Here is an 18,957-nt window from a genome sequence, read left to right on the forward strand (position 1 = left end):
CTGAAAGTTCATAAGGACTATTTGTGTCCAACCTGTGGTAGAACATTCTGGGGCTCGTATTGGTCTGATTAGCCACAGTCGGACACACTGAAACTTGACTCTAACATAGTGATGTCATTTTGGTCCTCTTTGAGAACGAAGGTCAACAACCAGCCAGCAACGGAATACTCAAAGTGGATCTGACATTTCATCAACATGAGGAACTTGGTAAGGAAATTCTCTCCACTGGCAATTATGACTCAGAACTAAATCCTAGGGAGTTTCCTGGGGATTATAGAGGTTAAGTGGCTTGTCTAAGGTCATAGACAAAGTAAGTGTCAGAAGGAAGATTTTAATATAGGTCTTCCTCACCTTTAGCCCTGCATTATGTGTTTTATTTATGTATGTAAGAAATATATATATTTATGTTATATATAATATATATGCTTGTATGTTCTTTAGTCATTTTCAGTTTCCAACTCTTCATGAGCATTTGGGGTTTTCTTGGCAAAGATACTAAAGGGGTTTGTCATTTCCTTCTCCAGTTCATTTTACAAATGAGGAAACTGAGGCAAACAGGGTTAAATGACTTGCCCAGGGTCATAGAGCTAGAAAGTATCTGAGGCCAGATTTGAACTCAGGAACATGAGTCTTCCTGAATCCTGGCCCAGCACTCTATCCACTAAGCCACCTAGCTGCCCATATGTTTATATATGTTAAAAAAAAAAACTATATATTATATATTTAGCATTAATGGTAATATTAAATGTATGTTTTTTGTATATGTGTATGTATGTATGTATATACACACACATATATTGTTGTTGAATCATTTCAATTGTGTCCTACTCTTCATGACCACATTTGGAATTTTCTTGACAAAGGTACTGGAGTGGTTTGTCATTTCCTTCTCCCGTTCATTTTACAGATGAGGAAATGAGGCAAATAGGGTTAAATGACTTGTCCAAGGTCACACAGCTAATAAGTGTCTGAGACCAGATTTGACCTTAAGAAGATGAGTCTTCCTGATTCTAGGCCTAGCACTCTATCCAGTGAGCCATCTAACTGTCCACTACACACACACACCCACACACACACACTGTTTTGCCATGTAGCAAACAAGTGTATGAGGCTATATTTGAGCTCAAGACTTCCTGACTCCAAGTCTATCAATTGTGCCACAAAGGAGTTTAATAAATTCTTGTTATTCTTGACTTGAATTAATCTATCCAATCTATCATATAAATGTATATTAGACCAGTCAGGTACAATATATATCTATGATTTCCTATTAATATAAAAATTTGATATGCTTTCTGAATAAATACCAAAACAAAGCCAAAAGTATTCCTTTAAAAGTACCTCACCAAAAAAAAAATAGTATAGGAGATGTTATTAGGTGCTTTGTTATGTCTGTCTAAAAGTTAACGAGGTTAGTCCTTTTCCAGATAAAGTTATACTAGCTCTTTGTTAAAAGTACTTTTTTCTCCCCAGAATTCTTTTCTCCGTTAAATACTTACCAACCACCCTTTTAATATTTTCTAGAATTGTGCCAATGATACATGAATTTTCATTACAAAAAAATGTGTTAAAAATAAATAAATAAATGAATGAATGAATGAATAAATAAAAGTATCTCACACAGTGGATAGTACACCTGACGGAGTCAGGAGAACCTGAGTTCAAATCCAGCCTCAGACACTTACTAGCTAGCATGTAAGCTCCTGGAGGGAAGGCACTGTTTGACTTTTGTCTTTATTTCCCAAGAGTTCAGCATATTTTATCAATAAGCATTTATTAAACACTTATTATTTGCCAAACATTGTGACAATCCTAGAAATACAAAGACAAAACTAAAAAACCTGCGCTCAAAAAGCTTACATTCCAACGTGAGAGATACGTACGCTAAAATCAGTACAGGACGTATACAGGATGTGGATTTGGGAGGGGATGTGCTAGCAACTGGGGGGGCCAAGAAAGGCTTCATGTAGAAGGTGGCATCTAAGCTGAGTCTTGAAGAGAACCAGGCCAAGAGGCAAAGTTGAGGACAGAGGGCATTTTCGATATATAAAAAGCAGGCTTACGTACATGACTTACAACCTATAATAGAGTACCCCTTAGGCAAAGTAGAAAAAAAGAAAGAAAAGGCGGGTAGGTTGTCTAGTGGATAAAATACTACAGAGCTAATCCGGAAAGCTGAGTTCAAATCCTATCACAAACACGCAGCTATATGACCCTGGGCAAGCCATTTCTCCTCTCTCAGCCTTAGTTTCTTCATCCACAAAATGGAGATAATAATAGCACCTAAGTCCTGGGATTGTTATAAGCATAAAATGAGATAACATACGTAAAGCAGATTGCACACTTTAAAGTGTTGTATAAGATACTAGGTATTATTACTAAAAAGTAATTTTCTAAGAGGTAACTATTGGCATGAAATTATTAATATGCCTGCCCTAAATAAGGCATTTACTTTGTTATTATTTCTCATATATTCTTGCAGTACTCCTCAAACTTAACCACAGTCTACCCCAAATCTTCCAGTTCAAAATAAAATAACTTAGTCAACTAACTAATTCTTTTTTCTATTCATACGGCAAAGGCTTTGATAGATATTTTTTCTCTGTATTGACCTTTTTTAAAAAAAAATTTGGTGCGGATCAAGCCACAGAGCAGTGCTATAGGTTGTTATTCACATGTTCCAGATAGGGACAACAAGGCACAGAGAGGAAATTCCTTATCAGAAACCGCCCAGTGAGTCAGAAGCTAAGCTGGAGGCCCTCAGTAAAATTCCCTGCCTGCCAGATCTGAACTCTCTCCCTCTGCTCCCCCTACTCCCCTCCCCACGTCGTCTGTGAAAGGAGGTCTCGCTGGTTTGGGGCAAATATTTACAGAGTTGAAGGGCAGGCCCATACGTGGGTGCGTCTCTTTCTGTTAGTTCATGTCAGGAAGTTACTAGTCCACCTCAGCCTGAAGAATCCTTGGGCTCTCACTGAGTTAAGACTTTACTTTTTCCCAGATAGGGTAACAAAATTTGTACCAAAAAGGGGAGACCATTTACTAAGGATTTACTTCAAGAGGCCTATGGTGTTGAAACTCCTGTTAAGCCTGAAGGGAACTGGTTTATGAAAGTTAACTAAATAGATGATAGCTAGCTAAAGAGACGAACATTTGGGGCATGTTTTTATGAGAATGCCTCAGGGTAGGGGCAGTAGAGATTAGGGTGGGGTTGGGGTACAAGTGTGTGAAAGTCCTTGAATTGAGAGCTGAGAGCTCGGCCCCACGTGTATTAACGGCATTTAACCACCACCACCCCTTTTCCTCCTGTCCTCTCCTCCCCAAGGAAAAGAACCTGGCCTACAAAGCAATTTTACTTTTTAGAGAGATGTGGAAGACAGAGAGCAACTTCTGGAAACTCAGATTAGTAACTTAATTTTCTGGGCCTAATTTGTAGAGGCCACTTAGTCCTAATCCTAGGTTTCAGGGACTCAGAAGGAACCAGGCTTCCTTGGGAACACTTCCCGAGGTGGTCTAAAATCCACGTTGTTCATTTTGGCTCATTCACACATCATTACATGACACCAGATTTCTCCATTTAGGACATCTAACAGCCAAGAAGCAGACTAAGAAAGGCTTCTTTGGAAAGCATTCATTGTAAAAGCTGCATAGCAACTGCTTTGGAAAAGGCCACTCCAAAGTCCCCTGGTCCCTGTTGGTTGTGAGCCAGAAGCAATTGCCTGGAACACCACATGTGGGTTCCTTAGGGTTTTCACATTGGTCTCTTCCTGGCCACTCACTGGGAACCACCATGACTGCTGGGCAAACAATGCGGGGTGAATGAGCATCACCACCACAACTGACTGGAGGAGTGGGGATGAAACCAAAAGGCTGGGACCTCCTAGAGAGTGAGATTGATCTTAGAGGGGGGTAGCTGCACATGGTAAGGGGCCACTCGAGTGAAACAGGAAATAAGAACCCATGAAACTCATGAAAAACAAGCAGAAATGCAGGCTGCATCAATTAAATCAACTGCCATGTGCATGTAAAACTAATAACATGGGAATACATATTTTATTTATTAATTTATATGTTTTAGATATGGACAGATGCTTGATATAGATTGATACAGTAGATAGATACAGAGTACAGCAGATAGATACACATAGTAGAAAGATATCGAGTAAATACACACAGTAGGTATGTATAGAATTGATAGACATATACATGCATAAATATATCTAGTAGGTATATTATTGATACATATATGCATGCATAAATATATCTATACATGCAATAGTTATAGGTAAACGAAAGAGAGAGGGTGGTGAGAGAGGAAGAAAGGGGAAGAGAGAGAGAGAAAGAGACAGACAGATAGACAGAAAATGAGAGTGATATATAGATAAAGATACACAGGGACTAAGAAAGGTAGATGTAGTGAGAGGACAATCACAAAGGACTAATGATGAAGCATAGTATCCACTATGAATGAGAAAGAACTGATACTGTTTAATTATAGACTGAAGCATGCTATTTTTCACTTTCTTTCTCTCATTGTTTTTCTTTTATCCAAGTGTTCCCATACAAAATGACTAACATGGAAATGTTTTACATGATTGCATACATATAATCTATATCCAATTGCTTTTCTGTCTCAGGGAAGGAAAGATAGAATTTGGAACTCAGGACTTAAAAAAACCCTAAATGTTAAAAAATTGTTTTAACATGTAATTGGGGAAAAACAAAATGTATTACATTTCAAGAAGTAGAATAGTAAATAGAAGACTTGCTTTGGAATAAGGAAGGCCTGGGTTCAAGATCCACATCAGCTGCATAATAGCTGGGTGAGCATGGGCAAATCACTCAGTCTGTCAGTGTCACAAATCACCCCTTTAAGACTTCAGGTTGGGGGCAGCTAGGTGGTGCAGTAGGTAGAGCACTGGCCCTGGAGTCAGGAGAACCTGAGTTCGAATCTAGCCTCAGACACATAACACTTACTGGCTGTGTGACCCCGGGTAAGTCATTTAACCCCATTGCCTAGCCAAAACAAACAAACAAACAAACAAAAAAAGACTTCAAGTTACAAAAAAGTTGTCAACATACATCAATAGATTGAATTTTCCCCACAATGATGAAATCACAAGTCTGGATGAATATTTGAAAATAGTAAACTTTTTAAATGCAGTATGTGAATATATACACAAATGTGCTTAGACATTACATTTCTGAGAAAAAAAAATGTAGTCAAATAGTGAAAAACTCAATCACTTAGAGTTTTAGTAACATCCTATTCCTTAAGTATTTTCATCTTATTAACCATTTGCCACAATTTTTCCTTAGGTTGAAGGTCTCTTGCATTATTCAGTCATTTTTCCAGTTGCATCCTATTCTTTGTGATCCAATTGGAGGCATTCTTGGCAAAGATACTGCAGTGGTTTGCCATTTCCTTCTCCAGCTCATTTTATAGATGAGAAAACTGAGACAAACAGGGTTACGTGACTTGTCCAGGGTCACACAGCTAGTATGTGTGTGAGGCCAGATTTGAAGTCACTTAAGATAAGTCTTCCTGAGTACAGACCCTTGTTCTATCCACTTCATCACCTAGCTGCCCAGAGCTGAAAGTCTCTATTTACTAACTTTTTCTCCCTTTGTCATCTAAAATTAAGTCAGCTAAGTGGTGCAGTGGATAGATTCCTTAGTCTGGAGTCAGGAAGACCTGAATTCAAATCCAGCACCAAACACTTGCTGGCTGTGTGATCCTGGGTAAGTCACTTAACCTCTATTTGCTTTAGTTTCCCCAACTGTAAAATAGGGGAAATAATAATAAGTTGACATGAGGATCAAATGAGATAACATTTGCAAAAGCATTTAGCATGGTGCCTGGCACATAATAGGCACTATAAAAATGCCAGCTATTATTTAAGTAAAATAGCTATATCAAGAATCTCATCTTACATAAAGCTGGCCCTCTCTGGAACTCATGGTGGTTGTGGAAAACACTTTTAGATCATTTTTGGCTCTAAGAAGCTCCAAATGAATCATGAATTTAGAGCTGAAAGCAAGGGTGTTCTGGAGTCAGCTTATATTGACTGACAAAAACTGGTTGCTAAATTTTCATTGGGAGCATTTAAACCTCTGAAATCAGCAAACATTACAAATTAGTGCCTGATTTATTGTTTTGTTGATTCCCTAGCATTAAGAAAGCAATGGAGAAGATGTTAATAATACTGCAGATTACACTTTAAAATGTGTTGTCTATACTTTTTTTTCCTGAAGAGCCAGTTGTTAAACATTTACAAGCACACCCCTGGCTGGAAGGGACCTTAGAAGTCATCTTGTCCAGCCCCTTTACTTTACAAATAAGAAAACTAAGTGCAGAGATCATAAGTGATTATTTCAAGCTTGTAACAGTAGAAATCACAGAACTAGAATTCACACTCAGATACTCTGACTCCAAAATCTAGCATATCCACTGAACCTACAAGGCCTATCTGAAAGAAACCTTGCTCTTACCATCACGTGCCTTCATTCAGTCTCAAGAAGTAAAGCTATGTAACAAAGCTTTGTCCTAAGAACTACTTTGAATGACTAATTCATCTTAAGTATCATAAATAATCAAACCAAATATAAAGGACCTATGAAGGAGGATGCTATCCACCTTCAGAGAAAGAACTGATAAATAGATGTATAATACAGTGTGTGAGAGAGAGAGATTGATAGATAGATAGATTTGTGTTTCATTGTAGCCTTTTCTAAGGCAGGGTGGGAAAGGAAGGAGAAAAGAAATACATAGTAGAGAACAAGAGAAAACTTTGAAGGAAGCATAGAAAAAGCAGGGTAGCTTTGAAAATAATGTGTAGTATTTATTGCATAGTTGGTTTTTTTTTTTAAATGACTAGTCAGAAATGAAAATTGGTGGTTATTTTTGAATCCTCTCATTATGTTGTTCTGTGTACATGGAAATGTTCTCCTTTTTGTCTTTTTTATTTTAATTAATTAATTAATTATTAATAAAATATATTTATTTTATTCAAAATGAATAAAAAATTTAAAAAGAGAAAAGAAATGAAACTGTACAGAAACACTGCAGAGTTCCTGGTACCGACAGAATCTACTACCAGTTCCTAAACATTGAGAGAAACTTGGTAACCCTCAAAGTTCAAAAGAGGGGGGAAGGGGGAAGCAATTGCTTTGGGAAATATTTTTCCTTTCCCAAGTACTTTGGTTTTCAGTTACATTTCTCTTTTTGGTTATTTTAAATGTCATTCTCAAAAGGTGTTTTGATCTTTGGAGAGGGTGCTTGGTGCAATGCATTGCCAGGAAGACTAGCATTTGAGCCCTGTCCCTGACACATACTGGCTGTGTGTTCCTGGCAAATTTCTTGACTGCTCAGTGCTCTAAGCCAGGAGTGGGGAACCACATAATAGCATTATATATATTCAAATGCATTTTTATTTATTTTGTTAAATATTCCCCAATAACATTGTCATCTGGCTCCAGCCTCCCTCAGCAGTGTTTGCATGTGCATTGTCTGAGCTTTTCACCTCTCAATAAGTTGCAGAGAAGATACAAACTTGTATTGGTAGAAGGGATTCCCTCCCTTGGAATTCCTTATACCAGTGAAAGTATAGATGCTGTCCCTGCCACTTTGATCTCTAACTCCTGCAGATACCAATGTGACTTCCAAAATTATGTGGTTTCCAAATCAGAGTATTAAATTAAGACTATAAAAACATGTGTCAAAATAATTATATCTCTTCCCTTTGGTGAATTCTGCTTTTTTTATGCATAAGGAAAAGGGGATCTGTTCCCTGTTTACCTGTAGTGCTCCAATTTGGGGGAAGGAAAATATTGTAAGTGAAGGGGGGTGTGATGTGAAGGTCATTTTTAAAAAATTTCCCTCCTTTAAAGCCCATCTGAAATGCCTTTTCCATTAAGAAGACTCCCTTGATGCCCATCCACCTCCAATTAGTAACCATAATCTCCTCCCCCCATCTTGTCTAACACCTTTTGGATACCTCTCTTATGTCTTTATCTTGTATTTTGGTTGTTTTCGTATGGGTTTTAGTATCTAGATACTCTAAAACCCATAAGGGCTGGAAAGAAATACCTATTTTTTAAAAATCTCTCCCAGAACCTAGAACTGTGCTCAACAAATAGCAAATTGTTAACAAATGTTTTTCAAAGTCCTTTTCCAATATACAACTGTTTTAAAGGACCTGTCCTAAAGGTCGAAAGGAATTAGAAAGGTCCAGAATCTAGTCTCCTTGTAAAGCTAGTCTTCTTTGACCCATTCTTCAATGTTATAGGGACAATGTTATAGACTCAAAACTAGATGCTTTTGTTATGAAGGGGAGACTAATTCTTCAGTGCTTCCCTGCGCAAGCCTGGTGTCAGAAGTTTCCTAGTGGCAGGAAGGACCCAGGTGCACTTGGGTAAATTCTGACTCTTCTATTTCATAACCCTCACTTAGATGGAAACTAGGAACGTCGGTATTTGTTACTCGTTCAGGAACGGTTCTCAGCTCCCAGCTCCCAGCTCCCAACTCCCATTACGAACATTCAAGGTCACAAGGCTTTTAAACAAGTCCTTTCAGTCATGTTTGACGCTTCATGGGTGTTTTTGGCAAAGATACTGGAGTGGTTTGCCATTTCCTTCTCCAGCTCATTTTACAGATGAGGAAACTGAGGCAAACAGGGTTAAGTGACTTGTAGAGGGTCACACAGCTAGTTAAGTGTCTGAAGCCGGATTTGAAGTCGTCTTCTTGACTCCAGACCGGACACTTTATCCATTGTGCCATCTAGCTGCCTATTTTAAATATCTAAAAGATTCACTTAGGCAGTAAAAGACAAAAAAAGGACTTGTATGCAAACCCAGAAAGAGTCAAGGGACCTTGCACCTCCACATAACAGATCTAAGCAGGTGGTCATGAGAATAGCCTTTCTTCAGCCAGGAATAAACTGATCTGACTTCCACTCTAGGTCAGCTTATGGTGATTCCATAACTCTGTTTACCTCCTTGTTCCCAAAGTGCCTGAAGGTACATATCGATAATAATTATAGCTAACATTTGTGCAACCCTTACAATGTGTCAGGCACTGTGCTAAGTGCTTTACAATTGTTATCTCATTTGACCCTCACAACATCCTTGGGATGTAGGTGCTATGATTATCCCCATTTTACAAATGAGAAAACCAAGGCAAAGGTAGGTTAGGTGACTTGCCCAGGGCAGAACAGCTAATTAAGCTTCTGAGATCATATCTGAACCCAGGTCTTCCTGACTCTGGGTCCAGAGCTCTATCTTCACGGCCACCTAGCTTGTTAGCATTTTCCATGGCCTCTTCAGGAGTTTGCAAAAGCATTCTTACTCCCTTTCCATTTTTAATTCCTTCTTTTCCCCAGGACAGCTGGGGTGGGTCATCCAAATGGTCCCCTTCTTCTCTGAAGATCTCCAAAAACAAATGTGGAACTCCTGGCTCCAGGCATCTGCTCTGAGGATGAGTAGTGCCTGTGACTCAGAAGAAAGAGGGGAGTCCCTCCCTACACGTACTGGACATCACCCTATCCATTCCATCTCCACCCAAAAGCAGCAACTAAATTAACACTGACTACTACCAGGTTATATATAGACTCTGAAGGGAGAAGGGGGGAAAATACTAATGTTAACTTGCCTCCTGGATTTTGTATACAAATCAGATACCATTTTTCCATTAAGTTTAATTATCATTTTCTAAACGTTTCCATAATAATAGCTAACATTTATGTAGCACCTACTGCATGCCAGACACTGGGTTAAATACTTCACAATTACTATCTCACAACAACCCTGGGAAGTAGGTGCTATTATTATTCCCATTTTACAGGGTGAGGAAACTGAGGTCAAGTGACTTGATGAGAATCACATAGCTAGTAAGCATCTAAAGATGGATTTGAATCTAGTTCTTCCTAGATTCTGAGCCCAGAGCTGTATCCACTGAACCATTGAGCTATTTTATCAGCCTTATCTTCAATTAATGATGCCTTCTAAGGTTTGACTTAAAGTTGATCATTCCCTCCCCAAATTCTATCAATAAATGATCTATAAATAGATGATGCCTTTGAGTGCTAATTGAGGATACTATTTGCAGAGATTATTTTACAAATCAAGAACACTTTGATGATGGAAATAATTAACCACCTATTTCGCTCATTCCGGACGTTTTAATTTTGCCTCATTTCCTTACAAGTGGGAACCACTGAGTAGAAGTTTCCATCTCTTCTATTGCTAAAAGCACAAAACAGCAACATGAAATTGAGCGCTTCCCTAAGTCAGCCAATGAAACATTTATTAATTGCCTGCTGTGTGCCAGGCACTGCGCTAAGCTCTGGGAATACAAAGAAAAGCAAAAGACAGTCCCTGCTCCAGTGGACTCTCTAGGTGATAGTGATCATAGTGGTGCCTTGGAATATGGGCTCCTTCTTCTCCTCCCCCCCAAACCTTTTAATGTATTTCTTCCTCTACTGTCACCTCCTTCCTTTCAGTCTCCAAGCAGGGGGTAATGTCCTCCTCGCCAAAGCTCATCCCCTCACCGGTGCCTTTGCTTCCATCTCTTCCTACCTCCTTCAGAACCTTGCTCCATCACTCATCCCATCTCTATCATCTGCAATCTCTTCTTCTTTCCTCTCTCCTTTCCCTCTGCCTGCAAATATGCTCAGGTTTCCCTTATCCTACAAAACATAACAAACTTTTCCCTTGACCCTTCTAGCTGTGCCCAACTTTCTCTATTAGCCTGCTTTTACTGCTAAACAAATGTCCCTATTCTCCAGCTTCAATTCTCTGTCACCCACTTAACTGTCTACAAACTGTCCTTTCTCCACACCATTTTGGTGAAACAGCTATCTTCAGTGTTACACACACACACACACACACACACACACACACACACACACACACTCAAAAAGAAAGTGATGCCTCCTCTCAAGGTGTTTATATTCTATTGGAAGGATACAACTTGCACTCAGATGAGGGAAGAGAGGGTAGGAGAGGGGAGAAGAGGGGAGGGAAGGAGAGAGGAGGAGGGGAGGGGAGGAGAGGAGAGGGGAAGGGAGGGGGGAGGAGAGGGAGAGGGAACTAGTGGCTGGACTGGAGAAGGAATTATAGATTTAAAACTGAAAGGTACCTTAGAGTCTTAGATGGCCTCTCTCTTTTACAAATGAGAAAACTGAAGCCAAGACAAGTGTCTTGTCTGAAGACATACAGGTAGTAAGTACAGAGGTACAGGTAGACTCTGAACCCAGGCCTTCTTAGTCTAAAGCCAATAATATTTTTCCATAACATCACACTTCCTCTATCTAAGAGATGCTTCCTGAGCTGATCCTTGAAGGAAGCTAGGGATTCTGAGAAGCAGAGGGGAGGAGAGGCAGCCTTTTACAAAGGCACAGGGATAGGAGTTCCAGTATAAGCTCACCAGCATGTATTGATGGTATGAAGGGGAGTAATACAAAATAGATCTGGGAGTTTGGGAAGGCGTGCAGAATGCGGAAGTAGTTGCATGCTAGCCTGAGTAACTTGTATTCTATACTAGAGGCACTAGGGAGCCACTGATGATTTGTGAGGAGGGGAGTGACATGGTCAGACTATAATATGACTCATTCAATAGATATAGAAACTGAAGCCTGGAGAGGGTAAGCAACCTGCCCAAGGCCACCTGGGTCCCCTGACTTCTAGGTCAGTGTTCTTTCTACATTACCACATTATTTCTAAGTATGCTATCTACTGTGCCACTTATAGATAACAGGTACGCATACACATAGACACAATATAAACACAAGAAAATTTTGAGGGGAGGCACTAGTAGATAGAGCAGGGGTGGGGAACCTGCAGCCTTGAGGCCACATGTGGCCTTAATAAAAGGATCTGTTCTAGGGCAGCTAGGTGGCACAGTGAATAGAGCTCTGGCTTTGGAGTCAGGAGGACCTGAGTTCAAATCCAGCCTCAGACACATAACACTTACTAGCTGTGTGACCTTGGGCAAGTCACTTAAGCCCAGTCACCTCCCCAAAAAAAACCAAACAGCAACAACAACAACAAATAAAAGGATTTGTTCTGTAAAATGTGGACTCAGTCACAGGGCTGCACTTGAGGACCTAGAGGGCCACATGTGGCCTCGAGGGTGCAGGTTCCCGTCCTGAAGAGGGATTAGGACGAGCCTCATCTAGGATTTCATGCTTGACCCGAGCTTTGAAGGAAGTTGGAAACAGAGAGGTAAGGAAGGAATGCCATCTAGGCCTGGGGCACAGCCTGTACCATAGATGGAGAGAGGAGACAGAGTGCTCAGTGTGAGGAACAAGGCCACAGCCAATTTGACTGGATCATAGAGCGCGTGAAGGGGTGTAATGTGTAATAAGCCAGACAAAAGGGAGCTAGAGCCTGGTTGGGAAGGGCTTTAAGAGCCAGACAAGCTTTGCTTCCAGCCCAAGTTTTGACAATAGGGAAGCGCAGCAGTTAATAGAGCTGGGGAGGGCAGCTGGCTGAGAGGATGGGCTGGAGGGGAACGAGATTGGAGTCAGGGAGACCGTGAACCTTTTCTGCCTCTGAGCTAGACTGCCTTTGTGCTTTCCCAGGAGGTAGGGTACAATTTAGAACTGGAGTCAAGTGAGAAGCAAGAATTACTAAACTCTCTGGAAATATTCACAGGCAGTGAAGGGAGATGTTATGACTTGGAGTCAACGGGAGGGTTGGCCTTTCCCTGCCCTTACAAGAATGTAAAGGGCTGAATTCATTATCACATCTTACTGTTGTCCCTCCCCATCAAAGCCCCCAATCCCAAATCCTCCTTTCTTAACCCACCTACTGTTTTTCCAGCATCCCATATCCTGTGCCTAAAGCAGCCCTGCAGGGGCTCTTCCTTATAAACAATGGGTCGTGTTTCAGCCCCGGGCACCCTCTTGGCTCCCTCCTCTGTCCCCAAATTCCTTCCAGTCTGTATGTATTTGGGCTTGGTTTTTTTACTTTTTTTTTTTTTTGGAGTGTGATCTGGAAATGAAGTCCTGTTATTTACTCTTCACATGACCAGCTCAGTGTCTGTTCCTCTTTACTTCCTTCCTTAATAAACTGTTTTGTTAGCAGTGTTTATTTTTTCCTCTACCCCTCCTATTTTTAAGGTGCTACTGATTCCCTAACACCCAAATTGCAAGGCAGTATGTCAGTTTTGTTTCACACTAGAATTACATAGGGAGCACGTGATTCCCCCCCCTCCCCGGCTGGAATTTTCCCCTTAAAAAATCCCCAGTCTTTCTTAAGAACCTGGCTGGCTCCAGTTTGAGAAACTACTGGACATCTTTCCTATATATTTTCTATATATCAGTTTCAACTCCATGGTATAATGGGTCAAGGTAAGTATTGGTCTTGGAGTCAACAAGAAACGGTTCTATCCACTGTGACACCCAGCTAAATGGAGGACGGGGCTGAGTTTATAGAAGCTGACTACAAGTTTGTCAGGAGACAGCACTGTGAAACTACTACTAAAAAATGTTAGTAAAATCTCCCCTGAATTAATAGCAGTCTGTATTCCAATTATAGGGCCTGATAAGTCACAAGACTTATCTGCAGACAGACCTGCTAAATTCACAAAGTTGGCCAATGTGTGATGAATGATTCTGCCACATAAACTTTCAAAGACCATCTACTAAGTTGTAGCAAGATGGTGGTTTGAATTGGTAGAGGGAGTAACCATCCTGGCAGAAGTGATAGGTCCTTGAGTTTTGAGAGAAGTCTTCTTGTAAACAAAAGTGACACACCCAACTTTACACTGGTCAGAACCCATCTAGAATCTTATTTCATTCTGGAAAGCCACATTTTAAGAGAGTTATTCACAGATCCATTTAGCACTGACATATTTGAAATCCATAGAGCTTTTCACAGTTGGCCTACCAGACTAGTAAAAGGCTGGACAATAAGTCACATGAGGACTTTTGTAAGGAATTTAGTTACCTAGAGAACATGAGAGTAGAGGGAACCTGATAGTTATCTTCAAATATTTGATGGGCTTTTATGTAAATGAGGGATTAGGTTTATTTAGTGTATCTCTAGAAGGCAGAGTTAGAACTTCCCCGAGGTGGAAGTTAGAGAGATTTTTGTTCACTATGAGGAAAAAACTTTCTAACAGAGAGCAGTTTAAAAATTGAATGATCTACCTCTAGATTAGTGACTTCCTTGCCTCTAAAGTACTCAATAAGCAAGTATATGGGCCATCTGTCAATAACGGTATAGAGGAGTAGTAGGAAGTCAAAGTAGATGACCTCTGAAATCCTCTCCAATCCTTAGATTCTGTTCTTCCACAATAAAGGGATTCTTATCCTTGGGCATATGAACTTAAAAAAAATATTTTGATAACTATTTTAATACAGTTTGTATTCCTATGTTTTTGTATTTCTGGGTACAGTTTATATTCTTATGTATTTTATTTTATTCATTTAAAAGCATGAAACTGTGAAAGGATCCATAGACTTTCCCAGAAAGACAAAAGGGCCCATGACACAGAAAAGATTAAGAACCCTTGCAGATTATGTCTGACTCTCCTCTAATGCCTTATGTTAACTCTTTCAGGGTTTAACAGCTAATGCTGCATTTGAAATATATATTCTGAAAAACTTTCTTAGCTCATTATAGAGTATAATATGGTAGATCCCCAAAAAGATGAATAATTTATCTTAATAAGTATGGAGGAAGGGGGGGTATGGCCTATATACCATTATGAACATTTGGGGGTCCTGTAAAATGCCTTCTTTTTCTGTAAAAAAAAAACCTGACAGAGGTAGATAGATAGATAGATAGATAGATAGATAGATAGATAGATAGATAGATAGATAGATAGATTAGATAGAACTTTACATTTTTATGGTCACGATTTCATGTGATCCCCATAACTTTGAATGACAGGTAACATATTATCCCCCATTTTACAGAGAAGGAAACTAAGGCCCCACCCAAGAATAGATATTAAGCCATAGGACCATGGCTAATTCAAGGCATCTGATTCCAAATCTACTATTCTTTCTACGATACCATACTTCAGGGAACATCTTCAGATGAAAGTTCTCACCGTGATAAGATTTCTTCCTAAGAGAGCTAAATCACTCTCTATAGATACCTAGATCCATAGCTATATCTATATTTGGGTTTGTTGTTCAGTCATATCTGACTCTGTGATCCCATGGATCACACTGACCATGGGGTTTTCTTGGCAAGGATACTGAAATGGTTTGCCATTTCCTTCTCCAGTGGATTAAGGCAAACAGAGGTTAAGTGACTTGCCCTTGATCACACAGCTAGTAAGTGTCGGAGGCTGGATCTAAACTCAGGTGTTCCTGATTCTGGACCCAGCTCTCTATCCACCAAGCCATCTAACTGCCTCATCTATATACGGATAGAGAGGTGTGTGTATGCATGAATACGCATGTGTGCAAATATGTGAACACATGTGTACATATGAACACAGTTTAACAAGCCACCTATGTATCTGTAATATGTGCACGTTCACACACATATATTCATGCATACACACATACGTATATCTTTTAAATGAGAGGTTATGATTATAGTGGATAGAGAGCAGGCCTCAAAACTCAAAAGTCCTGGGCTCAAGTCTGGCATGGAGTAGCCAGGTGATCCTACCTAAGCAAATCACTTAATCTCTTAAGCACCTGATAGGTATTTACTTTCTCAGTGCTCTCAGGCAGCTATCTGAGTTGTAGAAGAGGTGCAAACTGGTATTGGTAGAGGAATTTTCCTCATCTTATAATTCCCTATACAGATAAAAGTGTAGTCATTCCTATATCTGTGTGTGTCTATGTATATGCATGTATATGTATGAATGTGTGTATGTAAACACACATTGTGTATTTGTGTGTATATGTATGTATGTGTGCGTATGTGTATACATACGCACACATATACACATATAAGTATATGTACATATGTGTATATATCTCCATTGAAATTCATTTTTACGATTGTATACATATATACATACACAAGGTGTCCCAAAAGCCTTACTACAGTTTTAAGCTATTAAAGCTGCACTAAGATTTTTGGGATACTCTGTGTATGGATTGGTGTAACAGGAGTGGGAAGGGGAAGGGGGAGAGAGAGAGAGGTGGGGGGAGCGAAGAATCTAACCTCTCAGAAATTTTAGGGATAATGGTTTCAGATTTGTCAGAGATGTACTATAATTTGAAATTACATGATGCATGTATTTGCAAAAGGCTTTTAGATAATAGCTTGAGAAGTCATCTCAGATGAAGAAAGCCAATGGCATTGTGCACACTGTCTTGGGAAAAACTTCCTGGATTCTGGAATGAGACTTCCTACACTGCCCAGGGGCCAACTTGTCCAATGAGTTCCAGAGAATATGAAAATTCACAGTATAGATTCATAGAATGTCAGGGCCAGAAGGGATCTTAGAGGTCACCTAGTCTAAGCCTGCCCAGCCACCATTATAACACTGGGGAAGATGAGGCCCAAAGAGATGAGGAGACCTGCCCAAGGTCACATAAAGAGTAAGTGGCAAAGGTAGCTAGGTAGCACAGTGAATAAAGCACTGGCATTGGAGTCAGAAGGATCAGAGTTCAAATCCAGCCTCGGATATTGGGGAAGTCATTCAGTTAACAAAAAAACAAACACACTAAGTGGCAGAGTCAGGTCTTAAACCCTGCTCTTCTGATTTCTGGTTTCTGGTCCTTTCCCTTCCTGGACTCCTAGGGGAAATTGATTCCAAAGAAATTATCTAAGTCCATGATTAGGCACACAAAGAGGGATGGTTATAATTTTGAAAATGCTTACTATTTTGCAAAACTGTAGCATCTATTATTTTTGTTGGCACAGTTCTAATGCTTTTATAGCCCTTGGCTCACTCCTGGAATCATAACACTCTTCTCCAACTAACATTAATGATAAAAAATAACTTGATTAAAGAACTGTGTCTCCTTGATCTCTCCCTAACTTCCTGAGTTATTAAAACTCCTAAGGATTAAATCCCCATAAAGCTCATATCACTTGGACCTATAGCAGGAATTTCCTGAATTCCAAAGGTTGACAGGGCATTGTCTCAGGTGCCTTTGCACAAGACACTCCATCCATGCCTAGAACATTCTCTGTCCTCAGCTCTAACTCCTGACTTCCGCCAAGACTCAGCTAAAAACCCACAGTCCGCAAAAAATAAAAACTATTTTATTGAGCTCAAAAAAAAAAAATAACAAAATTCATTTGGAAGAACAAAAGGTCAAGAATATCAAAGGAATTAATGAAAAAGAAATGTAAAGGAAGGAGGTTTAAGCAGTACCAGACCTTAAACTATATCATAAGGCAATAATAATCAAAACTGTCTGGTGCTGGCTAAGAAGTAGAAAGGTGGATCAGTGGAATGGAGTGGAGATACAATACATCCCTTCCTGTCCTATCTCTTTTCCCATTGCCTTCCCTCTGAGACTGTCTCCCATTTGCCCAGTCTTCTTACACTATTACCCCCTCCATCACCACATATTCCTTGATCCATTGACTCTGGTTTCTTGGCTGTTCCACGGACAAGATACTCCATTTCTCAGTTCCGGGCATTTTCTTTGACTGCACCCACTCTTTCCTTCTTCCTCTCTGCCTACTGAATTCCTCTGCTTCCTTTAAGTCCCAACTAGAAATCTGTTGTCTACAGGAAGCCTTCTCCGACCCTCTTAATTATCGCAGGGGCTGTATTTTGCTCTTTTTTTGCATCCTCAGTGCTTAGCACAGTTCCTGGCATAGAGTAAGCACCTACTGCATGCCAGATAATGTGCTAAGCACTGGGATGCAAAGAGAAGCCAAAGACAGCCCCTGCTCTCAAGGAGCTTGCCATATAACAGGAGAGACAACAAGCGAACAAGTGTATACGAAGCAAGCTATATCCATGAAAAATAGGCAGTAATTAACGGAGAGAAGACACTGGAATGAAGAGGGTTGGGTCAAATTTGAACACAGGTCTTCCTGACTCCATACCAGGCAAACTGTCCACTGCACCATCTGGCTGCCCCTGGGCAAGGCCTCTCTTGCAGAAATGAGTATCTGAGCTGAAATCTTGAAGGAAACCAAGCTAAGAGGTAGAGAAGAAGGAGAGACAGATACAGCTTCTCTAATGGAAGAGCCTCATCCCCAGCCAATAGGGGTATCAGTTTTAATGCTTCCATTGTTTTTTTTTTACCATTACCTCTCTCTTTATCTTTGTTATCTAGTTGGCAGCTAGATAGCACAGTAAGTAGAGCACTGAGCTGAACCTGGAGTCCATAAGACTTGGATTCAAATCTGACCTCAGAAGATGACTAGCTGTGTGCACCCCCCCCACACACACACCGTTGCAAGCCACTAACTTCTGTTTACTTCAGGTTCCTCATCTGTAAAATGGGGATAAAAATGGCATCTACCTCCCAGGGTTGTTACGAGGATGAAATGAGATGATGCTAAGGTCTATATAAATGCTAGCTACTATTATGATCATCTCTATTCTGTTGCCAAGTCCAGCCCTATTGATTTCCCCACACATACGTGCACCCTGCAACATGTCTCACCTCTGTCCCTTTCTCCCTGATCTCACTAATACCACTAGCACAGGACCTCATTATCACCCACCTAGCCTCCTAACAGGTCTTCTCATTTCAGTCCACTCTCTCCCTTTTCTCATCTCTCCTTCACAGGATATGCATTTTGTCGTTTGGTTATTACAGTTGTGTCTGACGCTTTGTGAGCCCGTGGACCTCTGTCCATGGAGTTTTCTTGGCACTCTGTGAAATGGTTTGTCATTTCCTTCTCCAGTGGCAAACAGGGATTAAGTGACTTGTCCAATGTCACACAGCTGGGCCATTTCTTTCTTTCTTTTAAGGATTTTAAATATTTATTTATTTGCTTTTAGTTTTCAACATTCACTTCCATAAGATTTTGAGTTCTAAAGTTTCTCCCCCTCCTCAAAAAGGAGTGCAA

Source organism: Phascolarctos cinereus, unplaced genomic scaffold (genome assembly GCF_003287225.1).
Source record: "Phascolarctos cinereus isolate Bilbo 61053 unplaced genomic scaffold, phaCin_HiC Scaffold_3;HRSCAF=262, whole genome shotgun sequence".
In the NCBI taxonomy this organism is placed as follows: domain Eukaryota; kingdom Metazoa; phylum Chordata; class Mammalia; order Diprotodontia; family Phascolarctidae; genus Phascolarctos; species Phascolarctos cinereus.